Source organism: Coregonus lavaretus (genome assembly GCF_964263955.1).
Source record: "Coregonus lavaretus genome assembly, chromosome: 17".
NCBI lineage: Eukaryota > Metazoa > Chordata > Actinopteri > Salmoniformes > Salmonidae > Coregonus > Coregonus lavaretus.
Window position 1 is genome coordinate 32293686 of NC_140004.1, and position 15183 is coordinate 32308868.

Here is a 15183-nt window from a genome sequence, read left to right on the forward strand (position 1 = left end):
TGATCTTGCAACCAAGCCTTCGCTGACCATCCAGCTCCTTCAGATCTACCAAACGCATCCCTTATATTCTTCAATGCATCTATAACACTAGTGATATTATCGGAACTATCTGGGATCAAAGTATAACAATCATCCCCCGTCAAATTCATAGCCAAACATAAGCCACCTTGTTTTGCTAAAATATAGTCAAGAGCCATGTCATGTTTCAACAGCGTCAGTCTGTGACTTCTTTGAGTATTCGACAGAAGGTTAAACCCTCTTATCGTTTCATTTGCAAAACCCTGCAAAGTATAGGTAATATTATATATATGCTTTATCACCACAAACCCACCAAATATCTCTAAAATTCCCAATAGTCACATTACCAGGCAAAAGCTGATCTTTCACCATCAAAGTCCTGCTCTTCTTACTAACTGGAACATAAAAAGTTACATTATATTTCTCATTACTAACCTTATGTTCATGCTTACCCAAAGTCATCATATAATCATCACAATCTGATATTCCCATAAACATACCCTTTCCAACATATGTTTTCTTTTAACAAAAACAGCTTTTAGCCCTCACAGGTTTCACCTCCAATGCTTCAGGAATCGCTGTTAACTAATTTTCCTTCCCATCTAACAAATTCACATAGGATAATTCATTTAACCAAGAACATTTAAACCTAGGCCTAAACAAATGCTTCGACAACGACATTATTGTATCTGTTAATGATTGTTGCTGATACAACAACCATGATAAAGCATAAGATTGACACGTACTTGATAGAGGTTGAGCCACCGTCTCTAAGATTGAACCCCATGTGCCTGGTGCTGGAATTCTCAACAGACATGGACCCTCAACATTCCTCACTGATCTTACAGAATGAGTTAACTGCTGGAACCAAAGATTATGCCTTCCATTTAGTTTCTCTCTTCCCTAACGAGCGGTATTGATCAGATATATCTTCTTGTCTTCCATTAAAATCAAAAAACTCATCCTGTACCTCCATGATAGTATTCTCCCTGATCTTCCCCTCTAGCATTACTCAAAATAAGTTAGCAATCACTCATAACCCTCTTCCACTTCATATCGTTGTACAAAATATACTTCCTTTCACTAGGTGCAACAGCTTCTACTTCTTGTCCTCATAACAACACTTCTTCTCCATAATTATCTCTCCACTTAACTCTAAATTTCCCTTCACCACTGTTCTCTCTCTCGTACTAACATTGAAGCTGAGCTGACTGTCCTAGAGTTCCTTCAACCCTAGTTTTCATAACTTTTTAGTCTGACTTTTCTCCTAACTTTTTCCCAAAACCATTTCACTGATTTATCCACAAATTCCTTTCCCACTAATTTTTCAAAAACCATTTCACTGATTTATCCACAAATTCCCTTCCCACTAATTTCAGGATATTTGATCGGGAAGTCCCCACCTACTTATGACTTCTTTACACAAGAACTTGGCAAACGACTGAGCATATTTTCGCTTAGTTTGACATCTTATGCACCTCTTGGTGTAGGAATGTAACCAAGAATAACAGTCACACCCCTGCGAACATTATTTTTCAGACAGATTGTCCACCTGCCTATGACATAGTCAACCTGTTCAAGCAAATATGGTGCCCAAAAACCATACTCCTTTGTGATCTTTCTCTTAACCTCCCCCCTTGCAACATTAGCTAACCCATAGCTTCCTAAATCATCAGACCTAATAGGTCTAGAGTCGCTACTATCAACCTCTCATGGTTTCTCCAAAGACAACAATGGATTGCTACTCTAAGGATTTTTCTATTGTCTTCAAAACACCTGCTTTTGAAAGTCCTTCAATTTGTGGTTCAATCCCTTGGATTGCTTCATCTTTCAATGGATACTGATTCTTCCAAGGTGGTCTGGCTCCTGGTCGAAGTTCAACTTTCACAGGTTGGGCTGATTTCACAAGTCCAATATCGGTACTGTGTTGAGACCACAAACATTCTTGAACTTTTTTCAACATCTCCTTTTTCATAGATTTTTAATCCATCTTCACACTGCAAATAGATTCATGTGTCATCCTTACAGTTTATGACTCTCCTTGTCCTTGAGCCAAAATCATTATTTTGAGAAATCGCTGATCTTCACTCCTCCAAATCCCCCAATTCTTTCATCAGTTCAAAAACAGATTTCTCTGCTTCTGTCATCATTTCTCCTATTTGCTTCTGCTCATAGCCTTCAGAAACCAACAAGGTCACATGTGGCACACTCTTCTAAATCTCAAATTCTTTATCCAGATAATCGTCTGTGTTTATCTTCATAGCTGCTCCTTGTGGTCCTAAAATAATGCAACATGAGCTGAGTTGAACTTTCTTTGGTTGATGACTCAACCATTCCCCTGAGTTTGATTGGGCAGCATTCTTGAAATACTTGAGCGTACAATGAAATGAATATTTCCGGAAGCCTCGCATCTGGCATATTTGTCACAATAAATTTCTCCCATATCTTAGCCTGCTTCAAAAAATCTTCACTGAGATTTCCAATCCAGAATACTGAAGACGAATCCATCTCTGTCATCATCAACAATTGGTAAACCTTTTCCTTTGGCACTTCTACCAGACAGCCGTCTGGTGTACATCTTATTGTACAGTTCAACTTACACAATGCATCTCTTCCCAACAATGCAATAGGTGTATGTTCTGATACCAGTATGGGTATTGTAATTTTCTGATTTTTATAGCAGAGCTCAATTGGTTCCGTAAGAGGAATCAGCTGTTTTACTCCCTCAAATCCGATTGTCCTAATTAGTTGATTGGACATAGGGAGATGTGTAGCATCTTCAGGCCGAACGCAGGTAAAAGCAGCTCCGCTATCCGCCATCACTTCCAATGGTCGGTTGTTTATTTTCACCTCAATTGTTGGATCTTTTTCCGGTCCTGATGCTACCAGCTGACACCCCCCTTTCGGATCTTCTGGGCACCCCTAGAATCCTTGCTCCGGGCCCCTATAGGGGTTCACCGGTGCTCCAGATGATATTGACTGACCCCTGTATCTTCCTCTGAAATTCCCTCTTGTGTTTCCTTCTGGCCCATTACACTCACAGGCAAAATCACCAACCTGTCCACAATCATAACACACTTCTGAAGATTGCTGGAAGTATGGCTTAAATCTTCCTCCTCTTCCTCTTTCTAAGCCTTCTCGTCCTCTTCCTCTCCAATTCTGTGTCTGTCCAGAAACTGGCTGTGGATATGAAACAACTGGTACCGCTATTGGTGGCTGGTACAATTGCGGTTGGAACTGGTCCGGTTGAAGCTGTGGCAGTGATTGTTGATTTGGTGCACACTGATTCTGCATAACCAAAGCTTGTTTCTTCTCCTTCTTATTCTCCACCAGTTGTATTTGATTGAGTTTTCTGAGAGTTTCTTGGTCCTGTTCTTTCTGGTTGTGTTCCTTTTTCCTGTACAGATCCACTTGATGGGCTATATGATCTGTATAGACGCCTTTTGTCATGCTTCCAAGTCCAACCACCTCTGCCAGTTTGCTCCTTACTGGTGAGGGCAGTCCCATCTGCAGTTTAGCTCTCAAAATTGACTGCTCAATTTGACTCACATCTGGATCATTTCCGGTAATATTCCTCCACACTTGATGAACTCTTGACACATAGGCTCTCGGATTTTCTTGTTGTCCTAGTGGGTCAATCAGAATGTTGTCAGGATGCACATTTGTTGGAAACGTATCTTTCAGTGCTCTCCACAGCCGATTTCTACTTGCAGCCAACAATTCAGGGTCATTCACTGCAGTTCCCACATATCTATTAAGTCCAGCTCTCTGAAAAATGTCTTACATATCTGGAATCCCAAGGAGATTAGCCAAAAGTATCTTAATGTCTCCTATGGCAGACTGTGTTCCCACCGTAATTTCTTCCAATTTTGAAATCCAAGGATATGCTCCATCTTGAAGAGTAGGCAGCTTCTCAAGTATATCTGACATATCGGTATTTTGCAAAGGCTTATATTCTAGGTTCTGTCCTCGAAATATCACTGGCATCATCTTCTTACTGGTGCCCTCTTTCCTTGGCCTCAATGTATACTTCTTCTCCAATTCTTGGGATCCTTTTCTCAGCAGTTTTTTCTTCTGTATCTTCAGCTTCTTGAGTTGTTCTTCCAGTTCTCTTACTTCTTCTAAATTATTCGCTTTATCCAGGCATGATACGCATCGGTCTATATCTCTTTCTATTTCTTCTGTGCTAGTCATTGTAGGATAAAATCCTCTTGAATATGAAGCACCTTTAATCTCCAAATCTTTATCGCTGTCTTCATCTTCGCTTTCATCAGAACTAGAATATCTTGTATTCTTCTTCTTCAAACATCCATCACCCCTTCTTTCCGCTCTGGCCAACCTCCGTCTGATCACAGGGTCATATCCACCCATGATCTCTTCTGAATCACTCTGATCATCATCATCATCATCTTCAAGTTCCATCTTCCTGAACCTCACTCCACCCTTAGTTTCCAGACATCTCGTTTTCTTCTTACTTTTGGAGTTTGGATTCATCTTTATGGTCGTTTCTGCTTGTCCTCTCTCTATTATTCGTTCATCTTCATCTCTGATGCAATAATCACCCTCCTGAATGATCACTGGAAGCTGAGGATAGACGTCCTTAAACTCTACTTCTTTCTCATAAGGTGGGGGTCTTTTTGCTGAATCCGTATGTGAGAAAGGTGTACTGACTTCTGTCATTAGTTTTTCTGTCACCTTCACTTCTTTTACCATTTTCTCTATACCTTTGTTTCTTTTATCGTTGGTATCTTTCATCAGTTTTTGTCCTTCATTTTCAAACAGCTTAAGAACACCCAGCTCTCTTTGTCTCTTTTCTTTACGTTGTTCCCTTTTTTTTCCCTTCTTTTGATCTGCCTTATAAATGGACAGAAGCACTTTCATTATGTTGATGACGTCAGGGTTAAGAGTCCCTTCCACTGGCCATGGTTGTTCAATGTCAGGCCAACGTTTAATCAATTTTCCAGATAACCTTGCAATACCATTAACTAGAGGATTACTATTTTGTACTACATCAACAGGAGTAATTACTTTCATAGTTTTGATGTCCTTTTTCCCCATTGTAACAACTCTTTTATATTCCTTTATTGTGAATTATTTTATTATTTTAGACTATGTAGCCTATGGTTCCCCCCCTTTTTATTATTATTTTTTTTTTCTTCATATACAGTGGGGAGAACAAGTATTTGATACACTGCCGATTTTGCAGGTTTTCCTACTTACAAAGCATCTAGAGGTGTGTCATTTTTATCATAGGTACACTTCAACTGTGAGAGACGGAATCTAAAACTAAAATCCAGAAAATCACATTGTATGATTTGTAAGTAATTAATTAGCATTTTATTGCATGACATAAGTATTTGATCACCTACCAATCAGTAAGAATTCCAGCTCTCACAGACCTGTTAGTTTTTCTTTAAGAAGCCCTCCTGTTCTCCACCAATTACCCGTATTAACTGCACCTGTTTGAACTCGTTACCTGTATAAAAGACACCTGTCCACACACTCAATCAAACAGACTCCAACCTCTCCACAATGGCCAAGACCAGAGAGCTGTGTAAGGACATCAGGGATACAATTATAGACCTGCACAAGGCTGGGATGGGCTACAGGACAATAGGCAAGCAGCTTGGTGAGAAGGCAACAACTGTTGGCGCAATTATTAGAAAATGGAAGGAGTTCAAGATGACGGTCAATCACCCTCGGTCTGGGGCTCCATGCAAGATCTCACCTCGTGGGGCATCAATGATCATGAGGAAGGTGAGGGATCAGCCCAGAACTACACGGCAGGACCTGGTCAATGACCTGAAGAGAGCTGGGACCACAGTCTCAAAGAAAACCATTAGTAACACACTATGCCATCATGGATTAAAATCCTGCAACGCACGCAAGGTCCCCCTGCTCAAGCCAGCGCATGCCCAGGCCCGTCTGATGTTTGCCAATGACCATCTGGGTGATCCAGAGGAGGAATGGGAGAAGGTCATGTGGTCTGATGAGACAAAAATAGAGCTTTTTGGTCTAAACTCCACTCGCCGTGTTTGGAGGAAGAAGGATGAGTACAACCCCAAGAACACCATCCTAACCGTGAAGCATGGAGGTGGAAACATCATTCTTTGGGGATGCTTTTCTGCAAAGGGGACAGGACGACTGCAACGTATTGAGGGGAGGATGGATGGGGCCATGTATCGCGAGATCTTGGCCAACAACCTCCTTCCCTCAGTAAGAGCATTGAAGATGGGTCGTGGCTGGGTCTTCCAGCATGACAACGACCTGAAACACACAGCCAGGGCAACTAAGGAGTGGCTCCGTAAGAAGAATCTCAAGGTCCTGGAGTAGCCTAGCCAGTCTCCAGACCTGAACCCAAAATCTTTGGAGGGAGCTGAAAGTCCGTATTGCCCAGCGACAGCTCCGAAACCTGAAGGATCTGGAGAAGGTCTGTATGGAGGAGTGGGCCAAAATCCCTGCTGCAGTGTGTGCAAACCTGGTCAAGACCTACAGAAAACGTATGATCTCTGTAATTGCAAACAAAGGTTTCTGTACCAAATATTAAGTTCTGCTTTTCTGATGTATCAAATACTTATGTCATGCAATAAAATGCAAATTAATTACTTAAAAATCATACAATGTGATTTTCTGGATTTTTGTTTTAGATTCCGTCTCTCACAGTTGAAGTGTACCTATGATACAAATTACAGACCTCTACATGCTTTGTAAGTAGGAAAGCCTGCAAAATCGGCAGTGTATCAAATACTTGTTCTCCCCACTGTATATATATATTTCTAATTAAACAATTAATTAATCAATATATGTACAATGTTTTTTTATTTTATTTTTTATTTTAATCTATTTATTTTACCAATTTATTAATTAGTGGCAATCTTACCACATCCGATCAGGAAAAGTAAAGGAAAGTAGTCAACTTCAGAGCAATCCAAAAAAGAAAGACCTATAATCCAGCACCCAATGACCTTAATTAATAAGCACCCAATGACCTTAATTTTACAGAACAATGTCAGTGCTCGATTTTCAACACAACTCTAATCAAACCAACTCATGCACAAAAAACTCAAATATGCAATTACATCAATTGATCAGTCTGTTGCCAAGTCCCTGCCAAATTGTCACAACATGAAATGTGCTAGGCACCCAAAATATCCTCTATGGGAAGGTAAGTTTTGTGAATAGAACAGTACTAGCCTTGATTTGACTTGATCCGTTGCAGCACACTCTGTCGCGTTATGCACTCATCAGCACCTCCTCTCTCTCTCTGTCTCCTCCTCATCATCTCTCATATGACAGAAGAACAAAGAACAGACAAGAATTTAGTATTTTATGCACTCACTGGGTTATTGCAATATTCCTCTGTTCACATTCGCGCTAAGAAATAAGCAAACAATTTAACTCAGGAATATTTATAGATAGCTCAATAACATTTTTTTTTTTTTTTTTTAATCCGTCAACATATCTCTAGTTTATCAATTCAGTAGGTCTCAATCAAATAGTTTCATCGTTAAACAACAGCCGATTAAACAAACAGACTACTCTATTAGTGTGTAAATCTCCCCCTTCTTCTCTGTCTGCTCTGAGTCTGCGTCTCACAGCAGCTCAGTTCAGGCAGGGGAGTGGCAATATTTGCTCTACGTAACTCTAAACTCATAAAATCCCACGCATGCGTAGTTTATTCACCAGTGCGATTTCAGAGTGAAAGGAGCTCCCAAGCAGCTCTCTCCCAGCTAAACAACAGAAAGTAGACAGACCAACTTTACCTCCGTTCTTTCCCCCAACAGACAAACAGTAACACTTAACAGAGCTCACAAACCAACACAAAACATAGAACACAAATCCTACTTTGAAGTTTCTTAACTTCACTTATCCTAATCTGCAGATTTATAGTTATTTTTTTATCAATTACAAAACATCTCTATACACTCTTAAAAACTCCTCCCTGTAGGCTCATGATATTCTAATAGTTAGTAAACGTTCTCTTTTTATAGAGAGTCATAAGATTTTTAACCTTAACGTCCTTCCAGGGGGCTCATATATAGTTAACAATTATTAACGTTCTCACCAACGGAGACTCATAAGATTTTTAACCTTAACTTACATATTTCCTTATAAAAACAAAAACCCCTGTTCTCAACCAAAACATATATATGTATATATCTCTAACATAAATCTTATACTAACATGAGTCGACACACAGTTTAAACACAACAGAGACGTCTTTATTTTATTATTTTTCTCTCTCCCACACACACACACACATACACAGAGTTCCATTGTTCCTAAATTTCTGCTACCTCGAGTTCGCAGATATCCAATGAGCGGTTACATCAAACATATACTTTATCAACTATAAGTTGAGCGGTAACTTGCAATCGAATGTATATACCACAAACTCCAGTCCCCGGGACTGACCTAAAACCAACCTAATGTGCTTTTAGGATTTTCGGCCCATCCTAGTGATCGCCTCGTTGGAGGGCTTGTCATAGATTCGCGATATCCTAATTTGTATACATTTTCCTTGGCCTTATTCCTTCATTCTATTCTTTTTCAATTTTCCTCAAGCAAAAATATCCCTGTGTCCAGTATTTATCAATAGTTATAGACACTCCCCCCTGTTTGCGTTGCTTTCAACGCAAACAAATTTAGAAATTTTGAACGGACTCTTATCCCACAGCAAATAACAGCAAAATGCACACATAAGTCTTTCAAACGGTACATCCCCCCAGCGAACCACGAGCCTCCACGGTTTTGTATTGAAGTCAATGTACCCAGAGGAGTAATAATCAATTATTTGGTGATATGAATATATTTAGAATAGTTTTATCTAAAAATAATGACTTTTTTAATGTTTCACTATTTTTATTTGTATGAAATTCACTGAGGATGGTCCTCCCCTTCCTCCTCTGAGAAGCCTCCACTGGTACATACAGTCAGTATAGAGGTAAGTATTTTGTTAAACAGGGATGTCTGTGAATAATAATGTACTTTATTATAATAAATTGTCACCATCCACCTATAACTACATGGTTTTAACTGGACTATCTTGAATTCTTTAGGGCCAGAAGTTTTTTACTGACCATGTGACCTAACCATGAATAAAAAATAAAAAAAACTCCTGTCACTGTTTTGATGTAGCACAACTCTATGAAGTTAAATCGTTGCAATACCAAGCTCTACCAGCAGAGGGATCGTGGTGCCGGTGCTTTGAGCAGGGGTGACCTCAGCCTTCTCAGCTATCATAGCGATTTGGGAGGAGTCTGCAAAGCACAAAACATAACACACCGTTACAATTGTACACACTGAAAACTGCAACTATTTAAACTATATAAAGAAACTATATATTCTTCTTCTATACAATGACGTGTTAGAAATTGTTACACACTTAAAGTAATGGGATCCCCAAAAGCATTTGTATAACATGATTTGTGTTCTATAACACTGAGTTTTCTGTCACTAATCATGTTAACATCTTGGGTACTAGAGTATAACTGTGACATTATGCACTAATGTCTCAAACAAAGAATAACAACAACACACACACACGTCCCCTCTCATCTCCTATAGTACAGACTGTCATTGATAGGCAGCCCAGACGGGTCGATCCAGTTACTGTGTCTCTCCAGTGAGACAGCATGCCTTAATTATGGATTAATTGTGTCATTAGCACATTTCTGCTGTTGGCGGCACATTGATCCTGTCAAGGTTAATTACTGGAACATGCTTATTTTCTGACAGCCTCAGCAGCAGGCTGTCGCGCAAACACTGGGGTTCACACACACACACGCTGGCATTCACACACACAGCATTTGCTCAAACACACACACACAAACCATTCGCTTACACACACGCTCTCTCACCACATGTCTGTCTGTCAGGCTCTCTCACCACCTGCCTGTCTGTCTCTCTCACCACCTGTCTGTCTGTCTGTCTGTCTCTCTCACCACCTGTCTGTCTGTCAGTCTCTCTCACCACCTGTCTGTCTGTCTCTCTCACCACCTGTCTGTCTGTCTGTCTCTCTCACCACCTGTCTGTCTGTCAGTCTCTTTCACCACCTGTCTGTCTGTCTCTCTCACCACCTGTCTGTCTGTCTGTCTCTCTCACCACCTGTCTGTCTGTCAGTCTCTCTCACCACCTGTCTGTCTGTCTGTCTGTCTGTCAGTCTCTCTCACTACCTGTCTGTCTGTCTGTCTGTCTGTCTGTCTGTCTGTCTGTCTGTCTGTCTGTCTGTCTGTCAGTCTCTCTCACCACCTGTCTGTCTGTCAGTCTCTCTCACCACCTGTCTGTCTGTCTGTCTCTCTCACCACCTGTCTCTCTGTCAGTCTCTCTCACCACCTGTCTGTCTGTCTGTCTGTCTGTCTGTCTGTCTGTCTGTCTGTCTGTCTGTCTGTCTGTCTGTCTGTCTGTCTGTCTGTCTGTCTGTCTGTCTGTCAGTCTCTCTCACTACCTGTCTGTCTGTCTGTCTGTCTGTCTGTCTGTCTGTCTGTCTGTCTGTCTGTCTGTCTGTCTGTCTATCTCACCACCTGTCTGTCTGTCTGTCTGTCTGTCTGTCTGTCTGTCTGTCTGTCTGTCTGTCTGTCAGTCAGTCTCTCTCACCACCTGTCTGTCTGTCTGTCAGTCAGTCTCTCTCACCACCTGTCTGTCTGTCCGACTCTCTCACCACCTGTCTGTCTGTCCGACTCTCTCACCACCTGTCTGTCTGTCTGTCTCTCTCACCACCTGTCTGTCTGTCTGTCTCTCTCACCACCTGTCTGTCTGTCTGTCTGTCTGTCTCTCTCTCACCACCTGTCTGTCTGTCTCTCTCACCACACAGTACATAGCACTCATGCCATGGACATGACACATAGGGCTGGCACAATAACTGTATAACTGTGTAACCGACGGTTATGGATGAAGACCATCATGAAAATAAAATAACCATCATAACAGTTGTTGTTTGTTGTGTGTGGAACAAACAGCTGACTGAAGACGGGACGGCCGGGCATTCATGCGGTTGAGTCCGATTCTGCGGTAACATGGACTCTTAACAACGTGATGAAACTTTGTTGCTCCTTGCTGAAACAAGCAAGGTGTTGTAGCAAATGAGTCTTCAGTTGCCAAGGCAACACCCCTCCCTCCCTGCAGCAGCATCAGCACACATAGAAATAGAATGAATAGAACGGGCATCCCCATTCAAGTCAATGATGACATAATGGCTGGACTGGCGGCCATTGCGAGTGTACCCATAGCTGCAAAGAAGGAAGAAAAGCAGGAAGTAAAAGCAAGAAGTGTACCCATCAATATGTGCTGTGATTTGTTGATTCAACTCAACTGACATTACAAAAAATACAATGCACAACATCATTTACAATTACATTTACATTTTTGTCATTTAGCAGACGCTCTTATCCAGAGCGACTTACAGTTAGTGAATACATATTTTTTTATACTGGCCCCCCGTGGGAATTGAACCCACAACCCTGGCGTTGCAAACGCCATGCTCTATCAACTGAGCTACATCCCTGCCGGCCATTCCCTCCCCTACCCTGGTCGACGCTGGGCCAATTGTGCGCCGCCCATGAGTCTCCCGGTCGCGGCCGGCTGCGACAGAGCCTGGATTCGAACCAGGATCTCTAGTGGCACAGTTAGCACTGCGATGCAGTGCCTTAGACCACTGCGCCACTCAGGAGTGTGGAATGAACATTCCACATTACCATGGAAATTATTGCATCACAATACCAGGCAGCCATTACAAGTGTACGCATGGGTTTAACAGTCAAATTGCCAGGGTTAGAGGTTCCAAGCCCGTTCTATTCATTCTATTTATATGGCAGCACATGCAGTCAGGAGACGAGAGTATGTGCGTCTTAAAAAAAGAAAATCTGTCATCAAGGCAAAGGGTGGCTAGTTGAAGAATCTCAAATATAAAATATATTTAGATTTGTTAAACACTTTTTTGGTTACTACATGATTCCATATGTGTTATTTCATAGTTTAGATGTCATCACTATTATTCTACAATGTAGAAAATAGTACAAATAAAGAAAAACCCTTGAATGAGTAGGTGTTCTAAAACTTTTTACTGGTACTGTATGTATACTTATTTTTTTGCTATTCAAATGGTTATTGCGGTGACCGTGGTCATTTGGCTGGCCAATAAACGTCCTCCAAAATTCCATGACCATCACAGCCCTAATGACACATACACACACCCTTCACAGACAAAAACACACACACACTTCACAGACAATCACACACACACTCTTCACACACAGACAAACACACACACACACACACACACACACACACACACACACACACAACCTTCACAGACAATAACACACACACGCACACACAAGCACATACACATTCTCTCACCTGCAACGCAATCCTCTCACACTGACAGTCCAGCATCCAGCCAAGCCAACTAATCTAATATCAAAGCAGCCAACAAACATGAACAGTAATATTCTCCAAGCCCCCCAGGCCTGCCTACTCTCTCTGAACCTCTCTGGTCCCTCTCATTGACCGTGGCTTAGACTGTGGTTATGACCAAACCCATGACCGAGCCCCAGACCCAACCCCTGTCCATGGCTGTGACTCTGAGTGAACCTTTGTGTGCAACTTGGGCCTGGCTCTGGGATGAAGCAGATGTGGTAGAGGTTGACACAGAAGTGGATGGTCTCCTTGTCCTGCATTGAGGGCTCAATGTCGCTGGAGTTGGACAGAGAGCTGAGGACCACCACCATGGCACAGCGCTCCACCCTCAACGCACGCAGGTCTGCCCCACATAAAGGAGAGCCCTGGGGACGAAATGGGTGAGGGGACAGCGGGAGACAGGCAAGGCTATAGGACTGTAATGTTGGTCAATACCTCCTAGGCACCTCTTCCAACTCTACGTAGTTAGCCTCATTAGTAGGTATTATAGCAATAGAGTATCCTAGCCTATGCCGGTCATTTGTGTCAGCAAAAATACACGTTTCGGTTGAATAATGGATAGATTTAAGATCTATTCTAGAGTATTCCAACATGTCCAGAGACTCACCGGCATGAAGTAGATGTTGGGGAAGTATTGTATGTTGGGCCACTCCCTTCTGAAGTAATGTGGGTCTCCCAGGAAGACCACGGTCCTCAGCTCTGGAGCCGTCAGGCTGCTGGCCCTCAGAGGCATCATGAAGTCCCCCAGACCCAGCAGGCTGGAGCCCTCATCCCCAAACACACACACCACCACCATGTGGTCCTGCAGCGCCAGGGTACTCGCACTCTGTCTGGTCTGAGGAGAGGACACACACACACAGACACACACAGACACGACTGATTATGTTTATTATGTTATTATTACATGCATTTATTCTATCTGGCTAAGGAAGTTCTAGCTGGCTAGGTTCTAGTAAGGTAGTGCTCGTGTTTGAGAAGGTGAGTGTATGTCTAATTGCCTCGATGTCCCAGTCTTACCAGACAGAGGTCCTGCAGGGGAACAGGCCTGTAAAGTCCAGCCTCACCTCTTCCAGCTGCTCCTGCTGCTCCCTCACACACTCCCTCTCTCGAAGAGTCTCTCCCTCTGGACTACAGCAGAGAGAAAACACCCACACACAAGCCTCAGAGAGTGTGGGGAAGAAAGAGTTGAGGGAGAGAGGACAGGGGAGGCACACACACACACTGTCCAACCACTCTGGATGTCAAGAGTACAAGAGGAAAGGTATTCACTAGGGTAGTGGAATCACAGATCACAGAGAGACAGAAAGGGTGGGGAGACAGGATAGAGAGGGAGATAGAGAGGGGGGGGGGGGAGCGAGCGAGCGAGCGAGAGAGAGCAGGGTACTTTGATTTATTTTGGCTGTAATCTGCTCACTAACTCATCTCCTGACAGCGCTATCTCCTCTCTCTGGGGAGCTGGCCCATTTATCAGCCTGTCAATCACAGCCTGCTATTCTACTGTGCTCAGCTGTCCAGGACCTTACTGCTTGCCTGCACTAGGCAGCCACTACTAATGCCAGGACACACTGATGTTACACACACTAGGGGTGTGTGTGTGTGTGTGTGTGTGTGTGTGTGTGTGTGTGTGTGTGTGTGTGTGTGTGTGTGTGTGTGTGGTAGATATATCATAGTGAGTGGTAAATAAAGTACTTGTCTCAGCATGTTCAAAACGAACCTATTCCTGTTTAGAAGGGTGTGATTTCTCACCTGAAGGGCAGAACTCCCAGTGATGGCCATCTGAAGCCTAGACTCAAGGTGGAGGTGTGAGATGAGACTGATGGCAGGCACATACACACACACAGAGAGAGATGAGAAACACACAGATGAGAGAGTCTTGCAGGTCAGAAACACTCATGGGTGGCAGACAGACTCATTTGAGACAGAGGGATGATGGTGACAGACAGCCATTCTGAGTCTCTGCCCTGTGTGAGTGGTGTAATGAGGCGAACAGGACAGAGAGGCACTTGGTGCTTTGTAATAATATAAGCCCAGCTCAACTGCCTCGAGGACAAGCCTGGCTTTTCAGCACAGCGGAGAAACATGTGGGATGAGGACTCCACCTAGAGGAGGAGTTGGAGGCTGCACCCTCTCTGCACCTCTCAAGAGTCGTCTCCGTAGCTTTGCTTCTTGTGAAACTGAGGTTAGTACTAAAAAGGTGACCATAGTAGGCTTGTTTGGGTCACTGTATGGATATCTTACCATCTTTCTGCTCAGTGCACCAACAGGGTCGCATCCTGGACAAATCCTTGATGTCGCTGTGACACACAGAGCAGTACATACTCGCCCTGACAAACACACACACACATATACATGAAAGTGACTACCATGAATACTTCCACTCCCTACATACAGATACCTTTGAATAAAGACTCTAGCTAATTAGCTAATATTAGAGTGGAAGAGTTACAGCACTCTTCCAAACAACAAAACAACTTTAACAGGCATGCAGCAGCCCTCCACAAAACCACAGTCAATGTGTCAAATAATGAAATAAGCATTATAAAACTGTACTATGCTGCAGCCGCCGCCGCCGCGACCGCTACCGCCACCACCGCCGCCACCACCACCACCGCGACCGCCACCACCGCCGCCACCGCCACCGCCGCCGCCACCGCCACCGCTGCAACCGCCGCGACCGCCACCACCGCCGCCACCGCCACCGCCACCACCGCCGCCACCGCCGCAACCGCCGCCACCGCCACCGCCGCA

The 15183-nt window shown here is 43.2% G+C and overlaps 1 pseudogene across 1 annotated transcript in view; it reads right to left on the bottom strand.

The window, feature by feature from the left end:
• The window catches only part of LOC311144374 (calcium-activated potassium channel subunit alpha-1a-like), a 53125-nt pseudogene extending 38206 nt beyond the window's left edge, over nucleotides 1–14919 (bottom strand). Inside the window, exons 1-7 of the transcript in view lie at nucleotides 14882–14919; nucleotides 14674–14759; nucleotides 14182–14248; nucleotides 13453–13563; nucleotides 13043–13270; nucleotides 12527–12800; nucleotides 9189–9278 (exon numbers count right to left, since the gene is read on the bottom strand). The product of the transcript in view is annotated as a calcium-activated potassium channel subunit alpha-1a-like (transcript). The remainder of the gene's footprint in view (nucleotides 1–9188; nucleotides 9279–12526; nucleotides 12801–13042; nucleotides 13271–13452; nucleotides 13564–14181; nucleotides 14249–14673; nucleotides 14760–14881) is intronic.
• Nucleotides 14920–15183: the final 264 nt, after the last annotated feature.